Here is a 27,022-nt window from a genome sequence, read left to right as displayed (position 1 = left end):
TTTGCATAAAAACTGACCACAACTCGCTGGGTACGTAAATATCTAAAATATAAGCGGTATCTTCAGAAAAAAAACACTGGACCGGAACGGATGTGATAATTATCAATTTAGGAAAAATGTTAGTGTTTATGAATAATCATATTCCATCTATGACAGTCTACTGGCTTTGCATATCGTATCGTTTGCTGGGCAGCATTTTGCTTTTAAAAAGATGCTATCGAACGCTGAACGCTGCACGGGTTTCCTTCACTAGTGCCAGTAAAGACGTGTTTTTGGGGAATGTTAGGGATTTAGTTTTGTGATCTTACGGTCGATCTACGTATCTTAGATTTGCGTCATATGCTGCGGTCAGGTTTTCGGAAGGTGTTAGCGTCACAATTGCCCATTCGAGATAAGACCACCAACGATATCAGCCACCACCAACCTGTGCTGAAGCTGATAATAAAAGCCTTAACTTTCTCGCTAATAGAGGAACGCTTTCCTTCTTGCTTATGCTGGCATTGAAGTCTCCGGGTGTTTCGGATGGAAGCGGCTCTGAGGTTAGAAAAAGCGAGGTCATTTTCGGCTTTTGTTGATCATTTTATAATTTATCTGCTCCACAAACGGAGAAATGTAGCAACTGTAGTGTTCGGGTAGAGTTGCCTAGTGAGTGAGCGAAAAAAAAGCATTAAAATGTGTGGAATAGTTTGGAGCACACATGTGATGGAGTTGTTGGACTCAGGACTACACTTTGAAGATGATCTTTGGATGGATCTTTGGAATCTCGTGGAGAGCTTCTTCGCCAACGTGCACCGTATATTTCGAGCGATGCATAATAGTTACCCAGTATCGATCCTGAAAAGTGAGATGGCAAAGAATCAAGCACTCAGTTCCTTCCACTGTTTACCGCCTTTTTTCTACGTCACACCAGAAAAACCACTCCATACTGTAATTGACCTCTCGGGTGTTCATAGTGGTTGGTGATTGATGAATCGTGATTTACGATTTTGGGCTTTGCTTCTGCTCGTTGCGATCCATTGGACCGAGATTCGAAGTTTCGCATTTGGCTTGCAACGGGTGTACGATCTGACCAGCAGCTTGAAGCGGGGGGTTTTATTTTCTATCGCACGTTTCGTGTTTTTTTTCCTGATGCGCCCTGAATCGTAACCTAAACCGGCTCGTTCCTTACAGACTTTTGCGCGTTCCGGTCGAAAACGGTTTCGTTCGGTTCGGTGAACGTGAAAGAGCTGAACATGCTTCAAAACACTGTGCGGTGATCTCTGAACTTACCGAAATTACTCCAAACGAATAGCCGCCACAAGGTGGCTCGGGAAGAGACGGATGGCCAATGGCTTTTACTTTCGATCTTAGGCTTCCGACCACCACGACGGAACCGCCGTGGGGACCTGCACGAAATCAGCTGGTAGGTTAGGTTTTTTTTTTTGTAAACGTTTCGTTGGATGAGTGGATGAAATCGAAAGTAAATTGATTCCCTTTTTTGGGGGGTTATGTTTTTTTTCTTTCTTCAAATAATCGAATGCAATTAAAAATAGCTTTCAAGAAGAACAATGACTTCGCGAGATAATTAATCTTATTCGATCTAATGAAGTTCGACATCCTGAACTGAGCATTGACGTTTGTGAACAATAATTGATGGACTTTTAATGCATTTGTGACATGAGTTTTTAACCACCTGAGTAAGAAGTAAGAATGTTTTACCTTATGAGTTGATGTGCTTTATCCTTCTTATCGCAATTCAAATAAATCATTTTTTTGCATTTAACTTTGTTTTTAAGACGCACAGCCTCTCGTAGCTTTTTGCCCAAAAGCCCCATTGCACATTGCAATGTAGGGCCGTAAATTAATTAAACTCTTACGGCCAGAAGGCTTTCGGCTCTGCAGTCGGTTCGTTGCGAAGGTAAATGACCGCATAATGTTACCGTCGATGCCCTCAATGTTGATTTTTCGCCAATTCTTCTGCATACCGCATTCGCGCCCATTCTGCCGATTGTGAGAAAGTTAGGCAATTATCGCTTGGTCTTCACTCTTCAGGTCCGATATACATTGATGCACATGTTTGCTTGCACGCGTTTGCCCAGCGTGCAAAGGTAGAATGTTTCGTGGATTGCATAAAGCGTCACCTTTCGCGAGGGATGAACATAACGAGCAATACGAAGGAACTTCCGATAGCCGATAACCTTGACCGCAAAGCAACGGCAGAAAATGGGTATATGGAAGGAAATTGGCGCAAACAAAAAAAAACACATATTTGGAACTGAAGATAATGATAGGTGTTCGGTGAATAATCGTGTGTGAGCTGATTTTTGTTTTGCAGCATCTAAATGAATTTTACGTACGAGAATGGCCAACGAGCGGAAATGCATGCCGTGCACCGTAACCGTTTTTTTTTGAAACCGCAAAACCAAGCGGATGCATTAGTTTTGTTTTCTTGCGTTTATTTGTCTTTCTTTTGTTACCGTGGTTAAGCTTTAACAAATTGTGTGAATGAATTTGCAAATCGTACGATCGCGAGTAGAACGCTTGCAGAGATCGTCCATCACTGGACGGAAGAAAACCCCCCGGATGATAATGAAGATGGTGGTGATAATAATAAAGTTCGCAATCGGAAAACCACGAAAGCCAATCGGCGCAGAAGGGTTTAATGTAAAAATGTACTTCTCCGTTTACCGAGGTGAACAGTTTTTGGCCAGGGAAAGGCAGAAAAGGTTTTTCTTTCTGAACGGGTTGAATGATCTGGCAGCAAAGGTTTGTTGAATGTTACGTAAACGTTCCGTACGGAAGGTATACCAGGGGAGATGAATCTTGCGAATACAACACACGGCAGACCTGTGCCGAGGGTTTTTGGCCGCAGCTTTTTTTTTGGGGAAACATACACACGAACAGGCACAAAATATTTCCGCCCTGGCGCAGAGCATCGTGGGTGCAATGTATGGTTCGAAAACCGAAAACGGCAAGAAGCAGGTGGTAAAATGGCGAAAACAGATGATTAGAGACCGCGGAATCGGAATACGATTCCGATATAATTGCGGTGCGCCCAGTGAGAGAACGCACGCTCTGCGTCAGTGTACGGATTGTACGGAGGAACGTTTTTTTTTTTTTGTTTCGGGGCCACAAAATTGTTCCTTCGCGCGGACAGGATGCGGTACGATGGTCGGACGGTGCGGGACCGTGTGCGAAAGACACCAACAAAAAGGAAAACGATCAATGGCTTTGGTAGATCGAGCCAGACAGCAGGGGCAACCGAGTACGGTGTACTGGACCGCTTTTGGGTGGTGTTGTTGCCGTTGGTGATGGTGAAAAGTTGGCCAAAATGAAAAATCATTCCACTGCCATGGATCGAGCCCTGAGAAAAGTGATGTGCACGGGCAGGAAAAATTTGGGCTACGGCGTATGTGTGCAACGAGCGACACACACACACGCATACACACGAAACAAAGACGATGAAATAGAGTTCGCAAAATACACGAAAAAAACGCATGTCCCGGTAGTGTGAGGCGATGCGATTCAAACGCACGCAACACGTAAATGCGACCACGGACGGAAGCGGTGTCAGAAATGTGTCTAGGCATTGCGGTCAACATTCTGTTTGCGATCATCCGGGCGGTGGCTGTGGCTTTTTGGGGGGGAAGGGGGAGGAGGGGAGGAGATCCACATCGGACCCCTTAGCATCTGGTGCAATTTTGGGGTGATGTAATTTTCGGCCGATTACCGCATAACAGTTTCGACCGATATTCCAGATTTGCTCCTGATTTGCTGTCATTTGATTTGCGGGAACGTTCGCGGCAGGATTGGCTGATGACCCTCTCCGCGGGTTTTTGGTCTGGGGTTCATTCACTTCCTGGTGCGTTAGGTTAAGGAGGAATGAGGTAAAAGAAAATAATTGGAGGAAATAGAGTGCGTTTATTGCACTTACCGGTTTCATTTATTGATCAACAGAAACAGTGAAGCTGCATTATTATTAGTTAACATTTTGTTTCTATATCTATCTGCATCATCGTTTGTTAAGAGCAAATTTCAAGACCTAATAGATTAGTTCTTCCAGGTTATAATATAGTTTAATTAAGACATTTAGACCTATTTAAGTACTATACTGCAAAATTAAACAATTTATTTATATTGTCGTCGGATAAGTGATCTATTGCACCGGAAAAGAAATGAAAAGTGTAGACAAGGGAGCTTGCCCAGATGAGACATTTTTTTCGTTTATTGACTGAAACATTTCAAAGATATTGATTTTTTATTGTTCATATATTTGGTCGCTTCCCTGTATTACTGTTTCATTTAAATTCGCGTAACGAATTGATATTTATTTTATTTAATTTTTTATTAAATATTCTTGAATTCATCATTATGAGGAAAAATATAATTATTAATTAAATTCTTCAATTTCTGAAATAATATCGAATTTTCGAGAGTATGACACAGAACCACTCATCACTTTGTTTAATTTTTCACTTGCTATTGTTTCACATACGAACGAACAATAGCAAAAGCATATAGGTTTTTTGTTGTTTAAACAATAAAAATGTGCAAATAAAGAAATGTGTGCAAAAGTTTATCTTTTACGATGTGAACCGGCCCGTTTCCACCATGACACCTCGCGACGATTCCATTGTGTTTTGGGGTGGGTTGTGAATCATTAAAAGATCATTGCCGTGCTGCAGTAGAGTTTGTGTAGATTCTAAAGCGAAAACAACGAAAAAAAACAGTCACCTCTTAAGTCCTGTTATTTTCACTCGGCTATGGTATTAGAGCTGTGAAATACCTACCAAGAGAATGTGTGATAATTTGATTACACGACTGTTATTTCCTTCATCTTCTGCCACGTTCGGCATTGTTACTGTTGTTTTATTTTTGTTTGTTTGAAAAGTTAAGCATCCTCTTCGTTCGTGTTTTATCTACACTTGGGGTTGGCTTTTTTTTTGGTTAATTGCTTTTTCTTGAGAACATATTTGAACGTGAGGTAGCTGGCTACTGGTAGCTCGGTACCTATAATCAAATATTATAACTCTGTGGTTGTTTGTATCCGGGACGTAGTGTACTATCGTTGACTAGTCACCGACCTGGCATCATCGGCATCACCTTTATCGTGGAACCATGGAATCACCTGCTTTTCCATTGCCCTTTTCGACCAATCTCCTCGCTACTGATGCGCGATCATTTAATCGAATCGCGTGGCACCAGCAATTGACTTGGTGAAGTTAAGGTTAAAATGCACCCGATTGATGCAGGCTAATTAGATGCTGCACTCTTGTTATCAAGGTTGTTGATGTCAACAGCATAAGCGTAAGAAAGGAGAAAAACATGTAAATAAAATCCTTCCACCGATCTCACCAAGAATGTGACGGTTTGCACAAGATCTTGAAAGTTTTGCAAAAAAAAAGTTGAAGTTGCAGCACAAAAAACAACTTCCAACAGGCACAGAAACTTGGTTCCCCATTCGGGCGGGTTGTATTCGAGAGACTCCCTGCGTTGAGATAATTGAGTGATTAACTGTGTGGATGCAGTTGTATGATAAGAACGGCCAAAGAGTTGAGCGTATGAGTCGTTTTGCTTTTCTGGTCGTGTTGTAATGAGCATGTTGAACAGGAAACTCACCGCACATCATGTACAGGTTTTGTTTTATGACTCTTAAAGCCATTTTCTGTTTCTGTATTTTTTTTGTTTTGGTCTGCGAACTGGTCATTTAGATTTCAAACCATGGGTAGAGTTTTCATTCTGGTTTTCGTGCAGAAAACCAGGATGTACGCTTGATGACACATTTACTGACCTTGATTGATCGGGAAAAACTGTTTTAGCTGTCGCTAATGAGTAGTTATCGATGTTACTTTGTTACCAGTTACTAGTGAATACGTTAATAGTACGGGGTTACAGCTACGGAATTTAGCCGATGAACACTGGAAACATTAAGATATTAAGAGCAATTCAGAACAGCTGCCGTTTAATCCAGTTTAGTACATATAATTATTTTTCTGTGATTAAACCTCAATTCTAGTGCATTAAAGATTTATAATGATAACGTGGAAAGAATAAGATCATCATAGACTGGTTGGATAACAAGAACAAAATCAAAATACTTTAAATAATTACAAACTCCTTGAATTTCACGGACAATTAAAATAAACTGCAACATTAAAAAAATTTGCTAAGACAATTTATCATCATATCAAAAAGGTACAATAGCTAATACTTATTTAACGTTCAAAGTGTGGTGTGTTGGCTCAGTTTTGTCAATCAACAACAAAATCTTGGGCAGCATAACATCGAAATTTGAACTCATGCTTAGGACGTTTATATGACCAAAAGGAGGATCAAGAATTGTATTAAATCATTTAGCCCGAATCAAACAAAACGGAGGTCTTAATCTCTTGCTCCCTGAAAAGATAATGAAACCTTTACTTATAAACTGGCATTTAAAAGAAATCGCAAGCATTACACACAGCCATAAATTATTAATAATTATTTAACATCCTCCAAATAGCATCATTGTTGTGAAAAAATAGGAGATCTTCAAATCAAAATGCAATTTTTTAACAACCTCGTAAAGCCAGAACTTAGATTTATATGCAGGAACAAAAAATTACTTTACTATCGATATTTAGGATTACGTCCAAAGTATCTATCACGACGAAATAGACTCGAATTACGACAAAGACGCTCTGAAACAAATATTAATGTAGAAATATAGGAGAACTATTATTGAATTAATTGCGTTCGGACAGAAAAATAGCATATAAAAAGAGGAAATAAAGAATTAAGTATTGTTTTATTTAAAAAAATTACGATTATAATCAAAAAATAAAGTATTAATAATAGATTACACCAGTTTATTTTTGGTAGCCTTGCATGCACCCTACATTTGTGCATCTGTATAGCAATCGACATCAGTTAGTGGAAATTGATTTATTTGTTTTAACACCCAACTATCACTGCTGATTCACGCCCGTTTCGTGACACCGTGACTGGTTGCGCCGCATGTGGCGCTTTGCCATTGTATTCGTGTCCAGCCCCGGCTGCATGAATCCAAAGCTATGCAAAGGTACACCTGCAAGGGCAGGCACAGTTCTAATTTATCGTTTACTGTCACGAAAGAAACATGCTACCGCCAGCAGCACTGCTACTGGGCATGAAATTCGGCGCTGCCGCTTTGACCGAGACTTTGAAATTAATCGGTCTCGCATGGAAATGCATCATCTATTATCGAATATAAATTGAACTTCGCTCAAAGCGCAAACAAACCACCCTGCGGCGCAGTTAAACGCTCCCGCGTATCATCACGATGTGATCATGTCAAATCGTGAAGTTGAAGTGGCATGAGAAAACGGGGGGTGGAACATCCCCTTGAGCCAAGAAACAATACCAACCGAGAATAGACCTCGTTTTAAAGATTTGGTTTTTTTGTTGTCGTTGCGGTTTGCATTCGGCATCACCAGAAAGCTTCCAGCCGGGAGTGCACTTAGTGGGGTGCCCTTCGTTTATCTTTATCGTTCTCCTTTCAGGTGGCTTTAGCGTACGTGAGAAAAACAAATCTAAACCAGCGAGTGAGGGGAAAGGTACGTCTTAAAGTTTAACTCGTAGTTCGATACAGTTGTAACTTTTTTCTCTTGCGCATCTAAAAGGTTTATTGTTTTTTAGGGTATTCTTTTGCTGATGCTCTGAAAACGAAAACGAGTTAATGCAGAAAAATAATGTTTAGAAGAAGAAATATTTTTATAAGCATCTGCGATAAAGTTTTAGTATACCTTTCCAAAAGATTTGATTTTTGAATATAAGTATTAAACACTTTCAAAATATCTTAACATTGAAGCTTCAAACTGTCAATTCTCTCGCACCAAGTAACATACATTCATTCCATAAAATGATTGCTTTTGTTTGGAAAAAAATGCAGAAGGACTAATGAAAACAATATTAATGTTGCTGGGGGTTATTAAATCTCCAACCTTGTTGGCTTGAGAACCGTTCCAGAAGGTTCAACAGGAAAGAGAAATTATCAATTTCACGCTTTCTAGTTCGAACATTCCGCTCAAGATTGGGAGCTGTAAAACTTTTACTACCTTCTAATAGAGCAGAATACACGATTATTGGCGTTTCGTGTACCTTTTCCCCTCAATCGGAAAATGTTTGTCTAAATATCTTTTATGATCGATGTATCATACGTTCAAGCAATATATGGGTTTATTTTAAAATTGTTAAAAATAAATCTCTTTATAAAATATTACATTTTACAATTCTTTTTCAATAAGTAATAAAATAAAATAAATATTCGAAACATTTACGCAACTTCATACGGGCATGAAATGAGGAGTTATTTATACACAAAATAACTACAATGTATTGATTGCCTACGTAGTTAATTGAATTGTAATGCTTTATGCCAATGGCTAGTTTTATGCTCAATAGCTCTTCTGGTGGACCATGTGACATGTAATGCAGTGTTGCGTTTGAGTAAATAAATCTTTCCACCCCGTCCGACTACATTCCCTGTCGCACAACGAAAGCGAACGTTTTCTGCTCATGCCCTGGCAGAAAAAGGCAGCGATCGTTCTATGCGATCGTTTTCTATCGCGTACGCATTTACATAAAAGAATCATCAAACGAAAAAAAGCACGGTAAAAGAGAGAGAGAGCAGTAGCGACTATGCACCGAAGAGCTGTGCTCTCGAAAAAGAAAAGTTGCACGCTGACCAAATCGAAACAGCCACCAGAATCAGATAGGTACCGGCGCATTAGTCTCCGTCACCATTATTCCGGACAGCGATCGTGCCAGATTGTTGTATCGATTGCGATCGGTTTGCTGCATAGATCGTTCACCATATGCAACCCAGCCCGGTAACCGTGGTTCGATAGTCGACCCGGGTGGGGAAAATATTTTCGGAAGTGGAACAAACCCATCCGGTGAGTTTTGCAGCAAAGCTGAAGACAGTGGGAGTTTGTACCTTGCCTCGTAAATCAAGCCACTCTCGGAAGGGCACTTTCGTCGTCCGAATCGATCGTACGAGGACAAAAGTAGGTTTTTGGTTAAGTAGCTGTAGCAAAAGGCATATATCCTGAACCCTGAACCGTTTTCCCACCAACCTTCCCCGGGGAGTCTACGTGTCGAAAGGGAAAAATATTCTATTGCAATGTAGTGTAAGGCATGGGAGGACAGCCTTAACTGTACAGCTGACCACAACGCTTAGAGGTGGTTAAGGTGATGCAAAAATATTGTCCCCCTTTTTGGCATACGAAATGACCGCGAAAGCGATTTCAATGGAGTGCAATGAAATATTTATGGAACCAGTAAAATGTATGCTAAACGGATGGTAATGCTTTGGACGATTATGTTTTGTGCCGTCGCAGTTATGAGGGGCTCGGGAGGGCTTTTCCACGGTAGTTCCACCGGTGAATCTATTAGCTGACCTGTGGGTCAATTGAGTGGATCGTTGGACGTACACAATTTCCATACCTATTTTCCGCGCAGATGGGTTAGTAGTGCTAAGGACAAGGTTGCTTGAAATTTTTATGCCGGCCTTATAATTGGGAGGAATGATCGTTTTTTTTTTGGTAAAGAGGAAATTAAGAATGTTTTAATGAAATGGATAAAATATTTTCCAAATATTCGAATATTTCCCCCCGTGTATGCCGTGATTGATTTCACATTGTTTAACATGCCCGTTCACTATTTCTAGCAGTTGCACTTTCGTACGGGAATGCAACGTTGCAACCTGCTCATTATAGCACTCCTTCACTGTCGCCTCGGTTGTGCTCACTTTCGATTGAAAAGTTTTCCTGCATCTGCACCAACACTGTTTCCCCTTCTCTGGTAATGGTGGGCCCACCGTTATCGGCGTTGAAAGATGAGTAAGGGGCGGTGTGCGAGTAAAAGTGAAACTGAACCACACCGAGCATTGTGCATCTTTCTCTTCCGTCATATGTTGACAACAAAAAAAAAGCTCCCAAAGTTAATGTTCACCTAGAGTCGGCACTATTCGCAGGAGTGGTAAGGGATGACACATTTTTGATCTACGTTCATCACGTACGCAAAAGGGCTACGTCTAGCACTGTTTCCCATCGCTACAAGGTGTCTGTTTTGTACGGAAGGCAAATGATAAGACACATAAAGGTTTGAAGATTTTCTGTACCCTCCACCGGTCGGTAAAGATCTCCATTGAGCTGCCACTTCACATTCTTCCTACTTTGCTTTGTGTGGCGTGTGTGTGTACGCGCGAGACATCTTGGCTGGCTTGGAAGTGTTGCAAGGCGGGAGTAAAAGTCCTCCCTGCTTCCACCCTCTCCTCACCCCAGGGGCCCGTATCTTGATGATGAATACGTGACAGTCACGGTGCATTATGATGCGCTCGTTGTTGTGGCGTGTTATGGCGTACGTATCATTCACTGGCGCTTTCCCTTTGGTGGAGCAAATCATTTGAATAATGCACTGCATTCGCTACCGCAGGTTTGTCAGCGAACCTATGGACGGGTCGAAATATTTTGCAGTCCGTCCAGGCACGTAACACCGTTTGATTGAGCTTCTGGGTTGACTTGTTGCGGTGCTAGATCGGGAGCCTGCGTTACCATAAAAGGGTTGATCCTGCCAAACGTATATCTTGTTAGACTTCGGGTAGGCTTTCGGTCGGAGACGGATCGAGTTGTTGGACGTGACCTTCTTTCACATCGGGTCGGGTGATGCACAATGCAGGCAAAGCGGTGGAGCCCATGGAGGTAGATCTATTGTTGTCGGTTGAATCGCCGGTAATTTAGTATGATCAGTTGTCACTTTTGACCCTCGTCGAACCACGCATTAGGCTAATCAGTGTCAGCGGAAAGGGAAACTTCCATGTCAGAGAACGAATCTCATATAGCGCTACTGGGATTGGTGTGCGAAACCAGGTTGAAATGTTCGTTGGAACCGGCATAAAAATTCTATTTTGTGAGAGTTGAATGATTGAGAATATTGAAAAACTTAAGAGCGAAATAATCGCTAGAATAATGTTCTAATAGATGGCTGCATTCATCGAGCCAAGAATTTAAAAGTTTAATTTTCTAAACCAGCATGCTTTCAGCATTAGTTGAAGCAAACCCATTTGAACCAATTCAAGTGAAAAGATTTTAAGAAAAAACCCAAATCCTTTATTTCCATCGGTATCGATTAACCCAAATCTAAACAATGGCAGATTCGCGGAAAAGAAATTGGGCGATGACTGCAATTTTCACGTTAAGAACCCATTCCTACCATCTGCGCACCACGTCGAATAGTCGACTAATGGAACCTGATGCTTGATGGAGAATAAATGGAGGAAATTTTCAATAGATGGATGGGTTTTGCAGTTCTATATGGTGCTCAGTTACAGTGCTATTCCCAGTTCCCAGTTTTGTTGGTGCGTCAAAACAAAATGAGGTCGACGTAGAAAGAAAAGCCACATTTTTGGCGGTTGTGTAACAGTTACACCCTCGCACGGCTAAGAACATGGTGGCGAGTGTCGATGGAAATGGAAACGGTCGGCCGTACGGTACGGAAGATCAAAGCAAAATGTTGAGAAGGATTTTTTCTTTCTCCCTCACTGATTTCATTTACTACGTGTAGCCGATCGATCAACGATTAAGAGAGTGTTTTCGCTTACGGTGAAACATACGCTTGATCTCACCATAAACCACCCCCGGGTAATGGGCGTAGAGCCGAAACGGAAGGTGTCGGCCGTTTGTTCTGGCCCTTCCGCAATATACCAGGGAGTCCATCAAATCAATCCGACTCCCCAACATACGGAATGGGGAGGAAGGTTCGACTACTATCTTGAGACTTGCATCGATCGATCAATCAAATTTCTGCTCACGGTGGGCTGAGTGCTGCGCCGAAATTATGCCTCCATGATGCTGCATATCTGCGGTGCAAATGAACCTTCGATGCAGAAGAACATGCCCAACTGGTGTATCTTGCTGGGTGTAGCTGCTACTAATAAAGACTGTTTTTTTTTGTTTGGTTCGAGAAAGAGAAATTGTAATTTAAACGTTTTTAGGCGTGCATCGTCAGTGGTCCCGGATGGTGGCTGCTATTTTTTGTATCTTCTATTAGTGCGTAACGGTTAAACGAGTTGACGGTGAAGTCATCTCAAAGAAATGATTTTTTAAAAGGGTTCGTCGCTTTAAGTCTTTCCTTGGGGAATAATTGAAAACATTGCTTAAACCACAATAACGCGCCGTTTTGATGAAGATTGTCAATTAATTAAGTTTTTTTTACATAAAAATTAATATATTTTGCATCTAGCTAAATAAATTATAAATAAAATCATTAACGAGAGTAAAACCAAATTTGAAGCAGTAGAGCAGTACAGAAACAAAATGTAAACAATTTCCCTGAATGGAAAAATTGAAACATAATTCTTCTGTAACGAATGATCAATTCTCACTGTTTCACCCATTCCGGTAGCACACGAATGATGGTAGTTTCCCTTATGGAGCATAGGATAAATTATCGACTCTAATTAGCCCAAGGGAATAACCACAGGAATGTGTAGCTGACGCTCGTGCAATGGACGGTATGTTACATGCTGGCGTTTTCTATTGATGTTTGTGTTAGCTTATAGCGCTCACATATCCGTTGCACACACGTTTGCTGGCATCAATTCCATTTATTTGCACTCCTTTGCCCTAGAGCAGTGCACATCGGAAGAATATGGTGGGTAAATAGTTGATGCCGGGTGTGTATATGCTTGGGAGTATTTTGTTTTTATTAGTTTTTTTTTGCAAGTACAGTTGCATGTAATGTGATTTATTTGTATTATATTTTCTTATATTTCTACCTTGGTATAAAGAAAAGCAGAACGACAAGACGTTCCAGCTGCTGGCAAAATTTTGAAAGCAAACTATACATCGCATTCAACAGATAGAAAACGAAGTTCTATAAGAGCAATACATAATTGAATAAGCACAATAAATTTAATAGTTCCCAATTGTACATATATCAAAAGGTATATCAAATGGTATAGATGAAATACAAAACAATTTTTTTTGTTCGATATTACGTACATAAAATTTTATGTTTAACTGTATAATTCAATTACTTGGTAACTTATTTCAACAAATAAATTTTGCCAAAACATCTACACAAGTGTTCATACGACTTCTAGCGATCATAAAGTTTGTTTCGTTTATCGCTGATTATCAACAATCCATAGGAATAGATTGTAGTCCCCGAAGCTACGACTCCACCTTTGAAAGCTTGGCACGATTTCGGCGTTAGACACGCTTGATCTACTCGCGTGCCCAAAGCGCTTGCATATGAACATTTCATCTGACATCAACTTTCGCTTCGATCGTGCACGCTTCGAACTGTATGCAAAGTTACGTCTCACCATAAAACTCACCTGTTCAACGTTTCCACGTAGTATCTTCGCTTACCAGGCTTCTTTTCCCGGCTCGATATGCTTCCCCCAGGGTTTCCCCTTTTTCGGATCCTGCTGCTGTAGGAATGTCAGAAAACAAACTCCGTAACTTCAAATGTTCTCACGTGTTTGAACCGCTTTTGTGCTTGTTCTTCTTGCAGACGTTTAACCAACTGCGTTCAGGTTCAACCCACTGACAAGGAGGTGAAGGCGAGGTTGCGGCATTTATTTCAGAGTGTGCAGTGTTAATAGCAAATAATAACAGAAAGCAAGCGGAATACTGGTACGGACCGAAGGGTTGACGACGAAGAAGGCAAGTGGATATTCTGATGGGCTCGTAGACTTCCCAGCGTTCAGGTAAGGTTCTGGCTTTACAACAAGAATTGTTTGTTTTCCATATGATTTCTTTCTGTGTGTTGTGGTACACACGTTGGGAAACAATTGTATAAATACTTTTATACATCTCCGGCACGTGCCATAAGAAATGTTGATGACATATTTATTCTCTTTCGAATATTTATTGTATGCTCCTTAACATATTTAAAAGTGTTTGAAAGATCAAAACGAAGTTTTTGTCTCATAAGATTTCTGAGTGAAGTGCAGGTTAGATATTAAGCTTTTTTCTCAGTTTCAAGTGTTTGATGAAAGACGAGTTTTTGACGATTCCCTCAGTACGAGATTGCACGGAACCATAGAAGGGATAGAAACTTAATCCACAATCATCGTCGTGCCCGCGTTGAAAGAGAAATCGGGCGAAATTTTTTGGGCGACCAGGGCCAAACTTGATCGACAACCCAAACGCCCGTTGCCGCCCGGAGGCTCGAAATTCGCACAAAATCCATCCAGCACGTCAATGGTTCGTCCGTCATTTCGGGCGTGAGTTGAACCGGCTTGCGGCCAATCGGCTGCGCGTCCCTAGTCCGGTGGCCAATGTGTGTCCGGGCGGCAAGTAGAAACGTCTGTTTTGCACCCTTCGATCAGAGCAGTTGCGAACGCGTGACCACCACCCCGAAATAAATTGGTTCAACTTTCCCGCCTGCTGGCGAAGTGGATGTGTCGGATTGGAACGTTTGATTTCATCGACTGACAGGGATTAGAGTGGTCACAGCCGAACGCACCGCACGTCAAACGAAGAGACGAAACGGTCGTCCTCTATATCCCATCTTCAATTTCAAGCTGATCGGAAGTGATACGCAAAATGCTTCTACATAATCTGCCATATGCTAAGATATTCCTAAAGGTTTGTAAAGCTGCAAGCAAAAAGGGAACCAAAATTACTGCTGACCACTGAGAAGATTTATTGCAGCTTATGACCAGTATTTTTTTTTCTGTTGTGAGTATAACTCGCACTACATTTCAAATTAGACCTTGTAACGAACGCAATCTGATGCACGATCAATTTATGAACCAAAAAAAAAAAAAGAAAAAGCATACCCACACAATCACGACACAAAAAAACAAACCCTTCGAAACGTGGAAATGCCATGCAGAATCGGCAATATTTTGGAGGTCAACGAAAGCCAAACAACAGTGATGCCGAACCAAACATGGTCCAAGGCTGCCAATTTCTCGTTTGGCCCGGTGGTTTCATTTTTGGCGCAGAGTGCTGACAATCAACCAGCTTGTTTCCGGCGGTGACGCGCGAATATGACGTTCCGGAATGATGCCCCCAACAGGCAGTTCATTCGCAGCCGATCGTTTGCCAATGGTGCATGCAAGATCTCGCCCGAAATAAAAAAAATAATCATGGTCTCACAGGAGAAACGAAGGAACTAGAGAAGGAGAGAAAGAGAGAAAGACAGCAGAAAAAAACACTACATCACACGTGACGATCGGTTTCGGGGTGGTTTGGAGCGATCGCTGATTAGGGTGATTGGAGATTGTTTGCGGAGGGAATTGTTTTGTTTCTGCGGCAAACGGCAAACAGGAATGTGATATTCAATTAGGTTCGGGAATTGAAATTATGCGTTTTTTTTTTTGCGGGAATGGAGAAAGAAAGCTCAAGTGGGACAGATGCGAAAATTCGTGTGCAAGATTGTGTGCAGGAGGAGTTTCGTGCGGGACGCTTTTGGGGAGAAAGAAAAAGGTTTGCCCAAATGCGCGGGAGGGGAAAAGATTAACAGACCGTGCCCGAAAAACTGGACCACATTTAGGCGTTGGGATGTAGAGGAAGTGGGTTGCCGATGAGGTTTATCAAAAATTGCTATCGTTATGGAATTGTTTTCTCCCAGCTGGTGTCGTTATGGTTAGTGAAATAATCAATTAATAGAGACGTTCCGATAGATCGGTTATGATATTTGGGGTTTTTGGGCGCTTGTTTGCCTCTTTATGTGAAGATTTTCTCCTTTTTGTGTTCGGATATGTTGTGTGTTGGAATATTGTATCTTTTGTAAAGAGAAATTTGTTTTTCGGAACAAAATGCTTTCAATATTTCGGGAACACTTTTTCAAATTATTAATTCAATTACACAATTACTTTGTTATATTTAAGTTGTTCGAAAGAATATGATAATGTAATGTCAAAAGTCATGAAACCTAGGGCAAATGTAATGTGAAAGGAACAATTTCGTTGTAAGCTACAGTCTATTGTTTCGATCTACAGGCTGTTGAGCGATTGATGAAACTCTACTCACACTAAGTTGTTGGCATTTTCTCCACAGGTCCGTGATGATAGGGTCTTACGCTAGATGATCATAATGTCGGCACCATGTCGATGATGTTCAATGGTTATGATGATATTCGTAAGCCCAAAAAGGTCCAACCAGCAAATGGTTCACAATATTTTAATTTTCAATTATGGCCCATTTCGGTGGACGTCAAGTAAAGTTTGTAAACCGACCTGGGAATGGGTTTCCGAGACGCTAGTTCACCAGTGTAGTGTAATTGGGCAACACTAAAAGGCTCGGCAAAATGGGGGGTTTGGTTCTGTTCGACGTGAACGAAAGTGAATCTAAATATTGTTCCATGCCGGTGACGATCGTGTTGTGTTGTTCGGGCCCAACCTTTTTGGTGAGCACATTACTGCTAAGTGCAGTGTGACTTCAACATCAAACCAGGGGACCATCCTTTTCGGAAACAGGAACAAAGTGAAAAATGGTAAACCTTTGCAGAGCAAATTTGAACCACGCCAGCATAAGAGAAAGCTTCACAGGGAACCAACCGGCATATGACGTTACAATGAGAACGATACAATGAGCGCAATATTTTCGAGGGGCACGACTAAAGAGGAAAAGAACAAACTCATAACGCAACATAACGGCAACAATGAAAGTGTTAAAAGCATCAGTTTGCGCCAAGCATGTTATTTAGTGGATTCGGGTGAATTGTCATCTATTAGCAAAACAGCGGTGAAGGTGAAAGCAAATCGTTTATGGTGATGGAGGTGATACAAAGGGAAAAAAGGGACAGTTCAGAAGCGACGTCCTATCCGGTGTAACGAACTGGAGCGTTTCTGTGACTGCATGTGGTTAAAGGGCAAGGAAACATTGGGAGAACACAGATGAGTGTGAAATGTTTTAAAGCTTTTCTTTTTTTTTTTCAATTTGCCTGCAAACGTTAGTAAGTTACAGTATGCTCTCATTGAGAAGTGTTTGTTAATTGGAACCAAATGCTTTGAGTTTGAAAAATTCATTAGTATACTTGGAGTTTTATTTTTTTAAATAAATGTACAAAATGTAAAAAATCGATATTTTTTCGTCATTATTTTATGATTGCATTTTTCTGAAAGATTTGAATGAAATACTAAGACACGGACGAATGTTTATTGTTTGTTTTCCATTCTTTACGCATTCTTCAATTACAAACAAAACGAGAAATAAACAGAGACGGAAGGGGGAAAAAACTAATTCATTCACTGTATTCTCTGCAACACGGTAACGGTAAACACATGTTGCTTGCCGCATTAAACAAATGTTAGTGGTAACGCATCGTAACTGGCAAACGTTGGTGCGGGAAATCAAAATCGTACCAACAGCAAATGGAAAAGAATATGATAATTGGTTCGCGCTGATAGAAGACAGCAAACAACTGGATAAAATCAGCAGAACAAAAGCAAAAGAAAAAAAAGGTGCAGATAGTAGAACACGTGTCAATCGACGATGACATTATCTTTTCGACATCGCGGACTGATCGCGTGTAACCCGAGCTCGCGTGGTTGGGATGTGCACATTGGAAGAAAACCACATTCTCATCGGTTGCATTCCAGTTGAGGTGATGCACCGTGCATTTGCGCCGGGAGCGAACGGTGCAAGACGATCGATAAAATTACAAATCAATCCTTATCGGTGATATGAGAGCCGTACTATTTTTTTTTTGTTGCCGTTCCCTTTTTTACCATTTTGATGAACGGTGGTGCAAGAGTTTTCCCGCTTTAGCGATCTTTATACTACGATCATTTTACTTAACAAATAAATTATCATGCAGGTCATGATCGATCGAATGCGAATTGTGGTGCGACTGGTGATGAGGCTTTAAGTGGCAAACAGCCGTTCAACAGCACACGGCAATGTCATGGTTGGGAAAGGAAATGTTCTTGTATTTTTTTGCGCTTCGTGGAAATGATTATACGCGAACGACTGTCAAAGACAGGTGCTCAATGATCGATGTTTTGATGAAGATCAGGTGCCATCTTTTTTTTTTGCTGTTTCCTGCATAAATAGTTGAATGCAGGCAGAAAGGTAAAGACAATGTTTTTTGGGAAAGAGAATCAACATATTCTACGAATAATGTTAACACTAAAACTACCAAAGTAGTCATTTTTATTGATACTTTTGCAGCACATCAATTATTGGGTTTAAACAATTTAATTTTTATAAATTTTAAACAAAAATAAAAATGCTTGTAAAGCTAGAGGGTTAAATGGAAAATCGTGTGGATTTATTTTTTTTTGTTTTTTGTCACAAGAGGCATGGTCGGTATTGCGCCGGTATTGACTTTGTTTCTTTTTCACAACATTCCCACGTACTGTCGTGTGGTGTAAGTAATGCGTCCGCCTTTCCTTGCCGCACTATTGGAGAAAAAAATTGTTTGGGACAAGATTTTTCCACAACATTCGCAACGCTACGAACCAGCAGAAACCGATCTTACCGAAAGCAAAAAAACACTTGCGCTTTAACAGTTTATTTTTTCACAAACAAGTACAATTATGTTTTCACTTTACCAGATGCCTGCACGTTCAATCGATCGAACGAAACTCGCTCACTGGTGGCTCGGATCGAACGCATCGTTTTAAACCGTTTGCCGGCCGCTACCTTTTATTCACATGTCGTCTACCCATTTTCGATGCATAATCGCTCGGGCTGCATTCCGGTGCAGGGTTGCATTGACCCACCCGCGTCCATTGGAGCATGATTAGCCTTCGCGAAACTGGTCAAGTGTCATCATTGAGTGTATTTATTTATTGGCCCGTTCGTTAGATTCCCTTTTGCGAATACGAAAGCCACCAGAAGCCGCTGCACGGTGTCGTTTGAACTGGTCCGCGGTCGACTATTGAGTGGGCTTGGCAGTCGATTGGTTAGCCAATTGGCAAACAGTTTGCCCCCAGAGCGCTCGAACATTGGTAGCCATGTGTTAGCCGAGCATTGTAAATCGTCTTCGTAATGGGCAGCACCATGTGTCTGTGATAGGGGAGTGCATTTATTAATTCAATTTTATTCCATACTTTGCTGGCGGGGTGCATTTGTCTTGGAATTGCTCTAGTGCATAACGAGAGTGGTTTTTAGCGAAATATGAAAACTACTGAAATTGAAAAATATCATCTAACACTACATGTGGTGTTTAGCCTTTCTGTGTAGGTTGTTATTAATGGAGGGTTTTAAAGATGGAATTTATTAAATAGGAAATTAAATGAATAAATAATACAAAGCTTTACACCAAATAAATATTTCGTTAAATTTACATGAAGATAACGCTAGATATAACGATGAAAAATTGAGGAAGGTTACGGAAGAATCTTCCAGTTCCACGCTAAACAAAATGTAACACAAAACGATCTAGTGTAACCAAATGGCATCGGATAATGGTAGTCGTAATAAATTACGAATAATTATTATTAATCGTTTTGTCTAAGCCCACCAGCCTGGCATGCGCGTGAAACGGAAGCACATCTTTTGAGCGTCGATCCCTCTCGGCTAACGATTGCTATCGTCCACCCTTGGCACGCTGGTTTGATAAATGAAGGATAAAAAGGGGATGCTGTAGAATTACGCTCCATTCCACACGCTGCTGGTAGCTAGCTTGCCATGGAGTGATGCGTTAATCTTGCACCAAACACATTGGCAACACGCCACCTTGTAACGGAGCTGGGCTGGGTAGAAGTTTTCGCGATCAAAGTGAAGCAAAAAGAAGTTTCTACGCAGTGCACAGGTACCGTTCGTATGATCGGTTTGTTTGCCGCACTTGTGTGCCGTAAGAAATAATTGAGATATCATACCTTTTGGAAGCATTAAATGCAATTGTGCAACGGCTAATAGAAGCAGTGATGAACGATGTATTTTGGGCGCGTTGGAAATGTTTGCTCAGCTGATCATAATTTTATAAAGTTTGTTAGTTGGATTGGCTTACTTTTAATTTTTAATCCGAAATTAATATCAATCATTTTTGTGTATAAAAATACCAATTTTTTTTCTATTAGACCTTTCCAAAACTGCACAAAATCTAAGCTATTTTTTGTGGTTTATTCATAACACATACTATAATAATATTTTCTTAAGATACTTTTTATTAAACATTATAAAACACACAAAATATCGTACGCGAATTTGCCTTTTTCTAACAATTTCATCGTAATTTTGCTTCCGTCTATCTCTCGATCGACTAACTGACTGCAAACTTCACGAATCAGCTAAACGTTCAAACGTCCAATTAAACACTTCACCCTGGAGCACTTGCTGCTACCTGAAGGTTTCAAAACTGTTTCCCACCACCAGTTGTATCATTCCAAACTAAACATGGGGTATTATTTCAAAATTCATTCATCTTCATTGCTCAATTTCTCTTTCAGCCACTAGAAAAAAAAACGTTGGCAAACGGAAGATAAATGTACGTACAGTAATACTTTCGTACGGCAGATCGGTTGACGATAAAGAAAAAAGAAAACATTTCTTGATTGCTTTCTTTTCGAGCGAAAGGGAACATCTTACAAAACCCAAGGCTATCAATCAATTTTCACCGCTCGCCTTTGTACACACCGTGCAGCAGAAGCGGTGGTGGTGGCGAAGGTCAAGGTTGTGTTGGTTAGAACTCTCCTTTATACCATCACAGCACATTGGACATGTGCTAATGCTACTGAGAAGTTGGTGAGGAGAACACATCGCACAAATTCTTGTACGAACCTTTTCCCGTTCTCGTCGAAGGTACACAGCTTAGCCTCTAATTAACACCTTTAATGTTAAACTATCGCGCAAGAAGTGTTCTGGTTAGCATACGCTCCACTTCGTTTCATGCAGGAAAGATCGTGACTGAAACCTGGACAAGTAAAAGTAAAAGAAAAAATCAAGCTGAATGTGCTAAACAGCAAATAATGCTTTCCCACTTTGAAAGGAGTACGGTCAGCAATAGATTCAATAGTTCGGCTAATTTTCAGTATCTGTTACAAATATTAGACGAAAGAAAAACCTTTTAAGTATAGAGTATAAACGGTTTCTGATCGCAGTTCTATAAATAGAATAAATTACATGGAATTTAATGCGTCTCCAAGAGAACTTGAAAGAAAGACTTCAACGCTCGATGAAACAACGAACTTAAATTTTATTTTGAATGTTTAAATAAAAAAAATAGAAATTATCTTAAATTTTCACTTAAAAGAAATAAATAATTCGCAATACTGATACTGATCATCACTACAACCATACATACACAATATATATTTCTTGCAACAATGTTGCTAATTCTTGTTCTGTATACTGAGCGGCGCCACCGCTGGACCACTTCACATCGAAGCGGCGATCGCACTAATTTACTCGGTCGGTCGCTTCGTATATAATCAATGCAGTAGCAGCGAGCCGTTCGTCAAGAAGCACCGGTATCGGTCGCTAAACATTAATTACAACCCTGTCTATGACCGGTCTCCCGGAGCTACTCCGAGCTGCCCGAGGCAAATAGAACCCCGTTTGGCATGCGGAACAATGTCAGACGTATGAGAAACCCAAGCCCAAAAAGCTTGCAAAAGCTATCCTGATTAATGATTACTTATTGAGCAAAGCATAGCAGTAATGTGCTGGTGCAAAATGAATTTTCCGAAGAATACACACGCAAGACGGAGGTTGGCCCAAAAACCACACATCTTTCTTCGTACTTGAATATGAATATGTATCTCTGTGTGTGAAAGAGTGTTTCAGTTCTTACGTTATGCTATCGAATTACAAGTCGCCCTCGACTGGATGGAGTGGTAATTTGTGCGATTGAAGCTCTTTGATGGAGCCCCATATTTGCAACATTGTGTCCCCCTTATCTTTACGCCGTGCGTTTGAAGCCATACCACTGTCCGCAGGGCGTGAGAAAGCATGATCCGGTAACGGCCATGGGCAAAGTTGTTCCACTCAAGTCGAAAAGACATTCCATGTTATTTCATTCCACCCGTGTGGAGTGACTTCTTGCCTGTCTGTCATACCGTGCGCTTGAATGATTCATTTCATCCCTTGCGCATGGTTCAGCGGAGCAATTAACAAAGCCACAATACTTTTAATCTCGAATGTGGACCATCGGGTAAAGTAAGCCATACATCTCGGACGTGGGTCTCGTCATGTAGTATTACCACCGCATCTGACCTCGTTGTGTTGAACAAACATCGCAGACATCGTCCATATGTTGCAGATTTGCTGTTGATGCTAATTGCTTTCGGTTCATACATTTCCCTGTTGAATCTTTCATTTTAGAACAACCGTTTTTTCTACGATCTCTTGCTTAGAGTTAATTTAAATTGCGCTTAGCATTATCATACTGATTTTAAATTATTACACGGTATGTTAATGCAACAGGGTGTTGGAGGTTTAAACGACTAACAAAAAACGCCCACTTGGAACCATTTCTGAAGGGCTTCTTATCTGGTTAGAACAAATCTCAGCACAAGTAAACTTTAACCACCCCAAACCCGAGCCACAAGCAAGTATTTTTTTCCCCCCAGGAGTATGTGTAGCAACTAAGTTGATGTTAATGGCGCAGCAGCAAATAGAAAAGGTAGCAAAGACTCTCACCATCGTTTGCTGGAGGTGAGAAGATTTATCGCTTTATTTGGTGTCATTTATTTTTAGTACGGTTTCGTTACAATTAAATTGGCTAAACTAACTGCTGGTACTCATTCCCGCCTTGTCTCGTTTTGTAGCTTTGATAAATGGTAAAAAAGTCAATTTTGTACTAATGCCTCCAGCGTAATATGGCTCGGAGATCGTTTTGTTCGGAGGCAACCCAATTGTAATTAAGCACCATTTCTGACCAGCAAACCGAACGATGCCAAGAAGTAATGTTCACAGTTTTAAATTAATAACGAGCTGGTAAGTGTAAGCTATTAATCACGCTGGACTGTTATAAATTCTACGGTGAAACACACTGTGAGCATGCAACGGAAATAGGATGCGTTTCTAACGCGTTCTCAAGTCTCACCTAGCCATTTCTCTTCCAGTAAGAAATAGGAAAAGTAACGTTATCCACGTTACGGACCGAAGATTGATTGATAACGAGAGAGTGTGATTTAAATTTATGGATTATCCGCAAGCAATTGGTTTTGCTTGCACCAGTCAGCAAGCAAGCGTTCCACTGTACGTCGTAATTCTTGAACCGATGAGACACACGGAACACGACGACAAAGACGAATGATAGCAGAACCTTCGCGCAAGCAAAACAAACAACGCACTATCATTGCGTCCGTTGCAGCTTGCAGCCATGGCATGGCCACGAAGGGAAGAATTTCTTTTCTCATTAGTTTTCCGTTTCTTAGAATTTTCATTTTACGGCTGTCACGAACGTACGAAGTCATAGGGAAATGGAGGCACTGTCACATCGACATCACTTTTACGGATTTATGGTGATGGGTTCTAGTATCGATCTGATTGGGTAAACAAAAAAGGGCCTTGGCAAAAAAGAAAAAAAAACCTAACTGGATGTACCGGTCGCTGAATGCGAGTGAACTGAATCTGGATGATGCACGCAGACAGGATTCCTCACTGCAATTACAACGATTACGTGAGAGTGAAGCGCTCGAAAGAGTGTGGTGCGTTCGGTCTGGTTAATGCACCGTATTAAGCTGGTCAAAATAATTGTTCGAAGAAATTGTCATGGTTTCAGAATTTGCTTCATAAATCGCTTTGCTCGAGTTGGTTCCTTAAACAGCACAGAACAAGGGCCGATGTAAGATGCTGAACTGACCGCTTGCAATAATGGAACCAAAGTTCAAAGTGTGCTTGAAAAGAATCGAACAATCAACTGTAGCCGTGGGCAATTTTAAATTGAATTGTTTTCAATTTAGTTTTCAGATGATACAAAACAAAATGCATAATTATCGATTCGAATATGATAAGCAAGAACAATGGCAGTACGAACGAAAAGGCAATAGTAGAAAACATAATCGTTCCTTGATTGATTGAAATCGTTCTGGGTGGTTTCAGTTTCGATATGGATCAATATTACATTGTTATTCAGTATTGTCTTGCTTAATGTTGGACTTTAAAAAATAGTTTTGTCGAAAAAAATTATCTAAAATTGTTTCTTTTATATATAATATAATTAAACTTTTCATTACTCTTATTATCCTCCAAAGCGATCCGTGACAAGATTTAAAAAAAAAACATTAACCAATCGCTAGCAAACGTACTTTCTTATACATACATCGTACAGAGTGCTTTGGTGTTTGCGGTTTTAGTGGTTGCTAAAAGACACCATTTTACGGCTTTATTTTCGGTTCATCATCCCTTATTTTACGCCCCGAAAAGTGTCCGATTTCACTTATGGCCAAAAAGGGGATTTTTTTTGTTGATGTTTTTGGTTTCCATCCTATTTTCAGGTTTCATCCGTCACACAGTAGCAAAATGCTGTCAGTGACAATAATCAGTGGACAGTATAGGATTGCGCATAAGAGTGGTATGAAGTACCACTAAAAAACCACACCCCTTTTGCTGGACCACCCATCGGTCGGTAAGCATAAAAGAGCGGGTGGCCTTCTCACGGAACCTGCTGCCCGGTATTGTTGGTTACATGCCATACCATGAATCCAAAAAAAAAAAAAACAGATGAGAATTGAAAAGCACAATCAAGAAACACTTACTCATCATTTAAACTTATCTCGTTTGGGACAAGCCGTTTGTTGGTTGCCGGAGTTGAACACAAAAGTGAAGGAAGTCAATTTTCCCGCAATTAATTAAAGTGTGTTTATGCGCTCATCACGAAACCTGTTGCGCCGGATAGAATGTGTTAAACTCGGGGAGGTGGCCCATTCATGTTGAAACGGAACAAAATACTGGTTTGAGCAAGTTTGTAGGATGGCATATGTAGCACAAATGGGGTTAAGTAATATTTCTGCCATAAAAAAACTGTACAATTTTTGGAAGTTAGTACCCTGTGTGCGTTCTTCAAAGTAAGTATCTCTTTCTTCCCATCGTCGGTGGTTCCGACGGTTTGCAAGAGCCGTTGTGATTCGATCTGTTATCACACAGATGCCCGATGGAAGATCGGATCAGCAACCAGCTGTGCGTACGCAGCAGTTTCCAGCTTTGCCGGAAGGTGGTGATCATGGTTTCACGCCTGTCACAAACTGATCCACTTAACCAACCACTCCAGTCCGGGACATTTTACGTTGCGAGCTAGCGGTCTCTAGTCCCCAACACTAGCCAACCCAACGGTGTGATCGTAATATTCAAATGAGCCGGTAATCAATTAGATATATTATCATAATCGAACCATTTGTTGCTGCTGGGAATGGGAATTTTCCCTTCTCCCCAAACGTTAGGGGTAAGACGGTGCAGAGGGTTGAGGTTTGGTCGAAGGGGTCGATGCACAGCACGGGACTGTACGTTGTAAAAGCGACACACCATAGGCCCGTTGAACAATGATTGATGAGCTATTGCTCAATCGATGGCTCGGACGGTTGCGTAAGCGTTAGTGGAAAGGAGCATGAGCATAAAACATGCGTCCGATCTTGGACGACAACCACGATCACCACACGAAACCGTTACCACTGTGTCTGATGGTGGTAGTGTGGCTACCGGGTTGAGGAATGGTTCAGCAAAGTGTTGAAAATCGGTGAAAATCGATGGTCAATTGAAGGTACCCCCGATGGGTTGTTCTCAGCGAACGGCTTTGAGAACGAAGCAAATCATTGATTCGAAAAGGTGTGACTTGTTGTGAAAAAAAAAATACTTCCACAAGCGAAGGTAAAGGGAAAAGCTGCTTCAGCTGTCACGAGTAGAATATCTGTCGCCTGTTGCGGGTTAATCGTCCCGGTTCGTTCCAACCAGTCTCAGGCTATCATCTTGCCGATACCGATCTTGCTGTAACATCGCCACACGACCGTTGGACCATTTACCGGAGAGTAACCGATGGGGGGATGATGAACGGTGGGCAGCACCAACCCACCCGGGAACCACGCATCTTCCGACACGCAAACACAAACGTGTCGAAAACTCCAAGTGAAGAAAAACACGCCAATGGAGCACACAGATGTGCTACACGATTAGATGCACCGCGATATGTACATCGGAACCGTTACGGATGTGAAGGGGTATCCCACCCTCCCCTCGGTACATTACGCCCGCTGCCTGCGTTAATTAGGCGCAGTTTACGCATGAAACCTCTTTACCGATGTTTTATCTGCTGTGAGTTCAATTTTACATGCTCGAGTCTTCGGTGTTTCGCTTTAGTGCAATGTAATTTGATGTAATACTACTTTCACTGCGTATCGATCGGGACGATACGGGAGTTTCAGCAAAGCCACGGCAAGAAAAGGAAAAAAAAACACGGTCCGGTGAAAATGAAACCGATTGCTGGTGCGTAATAATAATTACACACCTAACGGGAAAGCGTGATTTTCCATTAGCAAGAACGTGCCCTGACGCTGATCAATAATTCTTGGAAGAGTGCATCACTGCTAGGCGTCCGTGCGTCGAGTAGCATTATGAAAGCTTTCTTACAGCGATCACTCGCCAGTCAAATGGTGATGGGGATCGATTGAATTATTTGCCATTTTAATCACCCGGGAAAGGGTAATTGTTCGGCCGTGCATTACAGTGTCCTGTCTTTTTTGCGCCTTAAAGCGATAGGTTAATGCAAACCTGTGTGGATCTAATGATGGAATTGTGGAAATCGAAAGCAAATAGCCACTAATGCTAGGGGACAGAACTACTATGCGTGCAACACTTACCCTGAATGGATGATAACATACAGTTTGTGAATAATGGTACATAATGGCACACTAATGGTGTTGGGACACATACAACAGTAATGAACGAATGAACAAGAACTTAACTAGCATCGTATATCGTATAGCGTAAAATATGAGTTTATATCAATGTGAAATAAAACTTTTTTTAAACAATTTTTATTAAGAAGTCTGTTATTTTATAGTTTAATTTTAATTTACAGCTGTGCTGAATTGTTGCCCGAGTTATACTTTCAACTGCTTCAGTAAAGTATTAAGCATTAAGTATTAGTATGAAGTATTAAGTACTTAATTGAAATTACA

The 27,022-nt window shown here is 41.0% G+C and overlaps 1 protein-coding gene across 2 annotated transcripts in view; it reads left to right on the top strand.

The window, feature by feature from the left end:
- LOC125764310 (serine proteinase stubble) overlaps positions 1–27,022 on the top strand; it is a 99,425-nt gene that overhangs the window by 31,649 nt on the left and 40,754 nt on the right. Inside the window, exon 2 of one of the 2 annotated variants that reach the window (XM_049428449.1) lies at positions 13,519–13,714. The gene's annotated coding sequence lies outside the window, so the exon portion shown is untranslated. Of the gene's footprint in view, positions 1–13,074; positions 13,715–27,022 lie in introns of those variants that run through there. The other variant, XM_049428450.1, reaches the window with a different exon arrangement.

Source organism: Anopheles funestus, chromosome 2RL, assembly GCF_943734845.2.
Source record: "Anopheles funestus chromosome 2RL, idAnoFuneDA-416_04, whole genome shotgun sequence".
NCBI classification, from domain to species: Eukaryota; Metazoa; Arthropoda; class Insecta; order Diptera; family Culicidae; genus Anopheles; species Anopheles funestus.
Note: the sequence above shows the minus strand (reverse complement) of the source record. Positions and strands in the feature narration are given on the sequence as shown.